The sequence below is a fragment of the Poeciliopsis prolifica genome, unplaced genomic scaffold (genome assembly GCF_027474105.1).
Source record: "Poeciliopsis prolifica strain line A6 unplaced genomic scaffold, Auburn_PproV2 SCAFFOLD148, whole genome shotgun sequence".
NCBI classification, from domain to species: domain Eukaryota; kingdom Metazoa; phylum Chordata; class Actinopteri; order Cyprinodontiformes; family Poeciliidae; genus Poeciliopsis; species Poeciliopsis prolifica.
The window spans coordinates 172,501-180,000 of record NW_026562523.1 but is presented as its reverse complement, the minus strand read 5'-3'; positions in this window follow the sequence as shown (position 1 = coordinate 180,000).

The window sequence follows — 7,500 nt, the reverse complement described above, 5'->3', positions numbered from 1 at the left end:
CCATCATCCATCCAACCATCCATCCAACCATCCAAACATCCATCCATCCAACCATCCATCCAACCATCCATCCATTGAACCATCCACCCAACCATCCATCCAACCAACCATCCATCCAAACATCCATCCAACCATCCATCCAACCATCCATCCAAACATCCATCCAACCATCAATCCATCCAACCATCCATCATCCATCCAACCATCCATCCAACCATCCATCCATCCAACCATCCATCCATTGAACCATCCATCCAAACATCCATCCAACCATCCATCATCCATCCAACCATCCATCATCCATCCAACCATCCATCCAAACATCCATCCATCCAAACATCCATCCAACCATCATCCATCCAACCATCCATCATCCATCCAACCATTGAACCATCCATCCAACCATCCATCCATCCAAACATCCATCCAACCATCCATCCAACCATCCATCCATCGAAACATCCATCCAACCATCCATCCAACCATCCATCCAACCATCCAACCATCCATCCATTGAACCATCCATCCAACCATCCATCCATCCAACCTTCCATCCAACCATCCATCCAACCATCCATCACACATCCATCCAACCATCCATCCAACCATCCATCATCCATCCAACCAACCATCCATCCAAACATCCATCCAACCATCCATCCAACCATCCATCCATCCAACCATCAATCCATCCAACCATCCATCATCCATCCAACCATCCATCCATCCAAACATCCATCCAACCATCCATCCAAACATCCATCCAACCATCCATCCAACCATCCATCCATCCAAACATCCATCCAACCATCCATCCAACCATCCATCCAACCATCAATCCATGAACCATCCAACCATCCATCCATCCAACCATCCATCCATCATCCAACCATCCTACCATCCATCCAACCATCCATCCATCATCCAACCATCCTACCATCCATCCAACCATCCATCCAACCATCCATCCAACCATCCATCCATCCAACCATCAATCCATTGAACCATCCATCCAACCATCCATCCATCATCCAACCATCCTACCATCCATCCATCCATCATCCAACCATCCTACCATCCATCCATCCATGCAACCATCCTACCATCCATCCAACCATCCATCCATCCAAACATCCATCCAACCATCCATCCAAACCATCCATCCATCCAAACATCCATCCATCCATCGAAACATCCATCCAACCATCCATCCATCCAAACATCCATCCATCCATCGAAACATCCATCCAAACATCCAACCATCCATCCATCCACCAACCATCAATCCATTGAACCATCCATCCAACCATCCATCCATCCATCCAACCATCCATCCATCATCCAACCATCCTACCATCCATCCACCATCCATCCAACCATCCATCCATCCATCCAACCATCAATCCATTGAACCATCCAAACCATCCATCCAACCATCCATCCATCATCCAACCATCCTACCATCCATCCAACCATCCATCCATCCATCATCCAACCATCCTACCATCCATCCATCCATGCAACCATCCTACCATCCATCCAACCATCCATCCATCCAAACATCCATCCAACCATCCATCCAACCATCCATCCATCCAAACATCCATCCATCCATCGAAACATCCATCCAAACATCCATCCAACCATCCATCCAACCATCAATCCATTGAACCATCCATCCAACCATCCATCCATCCATCCAACCATCCATCCATCATCCAACCATCCTACCATCCATCCATGCAACCATCCTACCATCCATCCAACCATCCATCCATCCATCATCCAACCATCATCCAACCATCCTACCATCCATCCAACCATCCAACCATCCATCCATCCAACCATCCTATCATCCATCCATCCATCATCCTACCATCCATCCAAACCATCCATCCATCATCCAACCATCCTACCATCCATCCAACCATCCATCCAACCATCCATCCAACCATCCATCCATCCAACATCAATCCATTGAACCATCCATCCAACCATCCATCCATCATCCAACCATCCTACCATCCATCCATCCATCATCCAACCATCCTACCATCCATCCATCCATGCAACCATCCTACCATCCATCCAACCATCCATCCAAAACATCCATCCAACCATCCATCATCCATCCAACCATCCATCCAACCATCCATCCAACCATCCATCCAAACATCCATCCATCCAAACATCCATCCAACCATCATCCATCCAACCACCATCCACCATCCATCCATCATCCATCCATCCAAACATCCATCCAACCATCCATCCAACCATCCATCCATCCATCCAAACATCCATCATCCATCCAACCATCCATCCATCCAAACATCCATCCATCCAACCATCCATCCATCCATTGAACCATCCACCCAACCATCCATCCAACCAACCATCCACCCAACCATCCATCCAAACATCCATCCAACCATCCATCCAACCATCCATCCAAACATCCATCCATCCAACCATCCATCCAAACATCCATCCAACCATCAATCCATCCAACCATCCATCATCCATCCAACCATCCATCCAACCATCCATCCATCCAACCATCCATCCATTGAACCATCCATCCAAACATCCATCCAACCATCCATCATCCATCCAACCATCCATCATCCATCCAACCATCCATCCAAACATCCATCCATCCAAACATCCATCCAACCATCCATCCATCCAACCATCATCCATCCAACCATCCATCCAAAACATCCATCCATCCAAACATCCATCCAACCATCATCCATCCAACCATCCATCCAACCATCCAAACATCCATCCATCCAACCATCCATCCAACCATCCATCCATTGAACCATCCACCCAACCATCCATCCAACCAACCATCCATCCAAACATCCATCCAACCATCCATCCAACCATCCATCCAAACATCCATCCAACCATCAATCCATCCAACCATCCATCATCCATCCAACCATCCATCCAACCATCCATCCATCCAACCATCCATCCATTGAACCATCCATCCAAACATCCATCCAACCATCCATCATCCATCCAACCATCCATCATCCATCCAACCATCCATCCAAACATCCATCCATCCAAACATCCATCCAACCATCATCCATCCAACCATCCATCATCCATCCAACCATTGAACCATCCATCCAACCATCCATCCATCCAAACATCCATCCAACCATCCATCCAACCATCCATCCATCGAAACATCCATCCAACCATCCATCCAACCATCCATCCAACCATCCAACCATCCATCCATTGAACCATCCATCCAACCATCCATCCATCCAACCTTCCATCCAACCATCCATCCAACCATCCATCCACACATCCATCCAACCATCCATCCAACCATCCATCATCCATCCAACCAACCATCCATCCAAACATCCATCCAACCATCCATCCAACCATCCATCCATCCATCCAACCATCAATCCATCCAACCATCCATCATCCATCCAACCATCCATCCATCCAAACATCCATCCAACCATCCATCCAAACATCCATCCAACCATCCATCCAACCATCCATCCATCCAAACATCCATCCAACCATCCATCCAACCATCCATCCAACCATCAATCCATTGAACCATCCAACCATCCATCCATCCAACCATCCATCCATCATCCAACCATCCTACCATCCATCCAACCATCCATCCATCATCCAACCATCCTACCATCCATCCAACCATCCATCCAACCATCCATCCAACCATCCATCCATCCAACCATCAATCCATTGAACCATCCATCCAACCATCCATCCATCATCCAACCATCCTACCATCCATCCATCCATCATCCAACCATCCTACCATCCATCCATCCATGCAACCATCCTACCATCCATCCAACCATCCATCCATCCAAACATCCATCCAACCATCCATCCAACCATCCATCCATCCAAACATCCATCCATCCATCGAAACATCCATCCAACCATCCATCCATCCAAACATCCATCCATCCATCGAAACATCCATCCAAACATCCAACCATCCATCCATCCATCCAACCATCAATCCATTGAACCATCCATCCAACCATCCATCCATCCATCCAACCATCCATCCATCATCCAACCATCCTACCATCCATCCAACCATCCATCCAACCATCCATCCATCCATCCAACCATCAATCCATTGAACCATCCAACCATCCATCCAACCATCCATCCATCATCCAACCATCCTACCATCCATCCAACCATCCATCCATCCATCATCCAACCATCCTACCATCCATCCATCCATGCAACCATCCTACCATCCATCCAACCATCCATCCATCCAAACATCCATCCAACCATCCATCCAACCATCCATCCATCCAAACATCCATCCATCCATCGAAACATCCATCCAAACATCCATCCAACCATCCATCCAACCATCAATCCATTGAACCATCCATCCAACCATCCATCCATCCATCCAACCATCCATCCATCATCCAACCATCCTACCATCCATCCATGCAACCATCCTACCATCCATCCAACCATCCATCCATCCATCATCCAACCATCATCCAACCATCCTACCATCCATCCAACCATCCAACCATCCATCCATCCAACCATCCTATCATCCATCCATCCATCATCCTACCATCCATCCAACCATCCATCCATCATCCAACCATCCTACCATCCATCCAACCATCCATCCAACCATCCATCCAACCATCCATCCATCCAACCATCAATCCATTGAACCATCCATCCAACCATCCATCCATCATCCAACCATCCTACCATCCATCCATCCATCATCCAACCATCCTACCATCCATCCATCCATGCAACCATCCTACCATCCATCCAACCATCCATCCATCCAAACATCCATCCAACCATCCATCCAACCATCCATCCATCCAAACATCCATCCATCCATCGAAACATCCATCCAAACATCCATCCAACCATCCATCCATCCATCCAACCATCAATCCATTGAACCATCCATCCAACCATCCATCCATCATCCAACCATCCATCCATCATCCAACCATCCTACCATCCATCCAACCATCCATCCAACCATCCATCCATCCATCCAACCATCAATCCATTGAACCATCCAACCATCCATCCAACCATCCATCCATCATCCAACCATCCTACCATCCATCCAACCATCCATCCATCCATCATCCAACCATCCTACCATCCATCCATCCATGCAACCATCCTACCATCCATCCAACCATCCATCCATTGAACCATCCATCCAACCATCCATCCAAACATCCATCCAACCATCCATCATCCATCCAACCATCCATCCAACCATCCATCCAACCATCCATCCAAACATCCATCCATCCAAACATCCATCCAACCATCATCCATCCCATCCAACATCCATCCCCATCCATCCATCCATCCAAACATCCATCCAAACATCCATCCACATCCATCCATCCATCCATCCAAACATCCATCATCCATCCAACCATCCATCCATCCAAACATCCATCCATCCAAACCATCCATCCATCCATTGAACATCCACCCAACCATCCATCCAACCAACCATCCACCAACCATCCATCCAAACATCCATCCAACCATCCATCCAACCATCCATCCAAACATCCATCCATCCAACCATCCATCCAAACATCCATCCAACATCATCCATCCAAAATCCATCATCCATCCAACCATCCATAAACCATCCATCCATCAAACCATCCATCCAACCATCCATCCAACATCCATCCAACCAATCCACATCCATCCAACCATCCATCATCCATCCAACCATCCATCCAAACATCCATCCATCCAAACATCCATCCAACCATCCATCATCCATCCAACCATCCATCCATCCAATCCATCCATCCAAACATCCATCCATCCAAACATCCATCCAACCATCATCCATCCAACCATCCATCCAACCATCCAAACATCCATCCATCCAAACCATCCATCCATCCATCCAAACCATCCAACCATCCATCCAACAACCATCCATCCAAAACATCCAAACCATCCAAACCATCCATCCAAACATCCATCCAACATCCATCCATCCAACCATCCACCATCATCCATCCACCATCCATCCATCCAACCATCCATCCATCCAACCATCCATCCATTCCATCCATCCAAACATCCATCCAACCATCCATCATCCATCCAACATCCATCATCCATCCAACATCCATCCAAACATCCATCCATCAAACATCCATCCAACCATCCATCCAACCATCCATCATCCATCCAACCATTGAACCATCCATCCATCCATCCATCCATCCATCCAACCATCCATCCAACCATCCATCGAACATCCATCCACCATCCATCCAACCATCCATCCACCATCCAACCATCCATCCATTGAACCATCCATCCAACCATCCATCCATCCAACCTTCCATCCAACCATCCATCCAACCATCCATCCACACATCCATCCAACCATCCATCCAACCATCCATCATCCATCCAACCAACCATCCATCCAACATCCATCCAACCATCCATCCAACCATCCATCCATCCATCCAACCATCAATCCATCCAACCATCCATCATCCATCCAACCATCCATCCATCCAAACATCCATCCAACCATCCATCCAAACATCCATCCAACCATCCATCCAACCATCCATCCATCCAAACATCCATCCAACCATCCATCCAACCATCCATCCAACCATCAATCCATGAACCATCCAACCATCCATCCATCCAACCATCCACATCATCCAACCATCCACCATCCATCCAACCATCCATCCATCATCCAACCATCCTACCATCCATCCAACCATCCATCCAACCATCCATCCAACCATCCATCCATCCAACCATCAATCCATTGAACCATCCATCCAACATCCATCCATCATCCAACCATCCTACCATCCACCATCCATCATCCAACCATCCTTCCATCCCCATCCATGCATCCTACCATCCATCCAACCATCCATCCATCCAAACATCCATCCAACCATCCATCCAACCATCCATCCAACCATCCATCCATCCAAACATCCATCCATCCATCGAAACATCCATCCAACCATCCACATCCAAACATCCATCCATGAAACATCCATCCAAACATCCAACCATCCATCCATCCATCCAACCATCCATTGAACCATCCATCCAACCATCCATCCATCCAACCATCCATCCATCATCCAACCATCCACCATCCATCCAACCATCCATCCAACCATCCACCATCCATCCAACCATCAATCCATGAACCATCCAACCATCCATCCAACCATCCATCCATCATCCAACCATCCTACCATCCATCCAACCATCCATCCATCCATCATCCAACCATCCCATCCATCCATCCATGCAACCATCCACATCCATCCAACCATCCATCCATCCAAACATCCATCCAACCATCCATCCAACCATCCATCCATCCAAACATCCATCCATCCATCAACATCCATCCAAACATCCATCCAACCATCC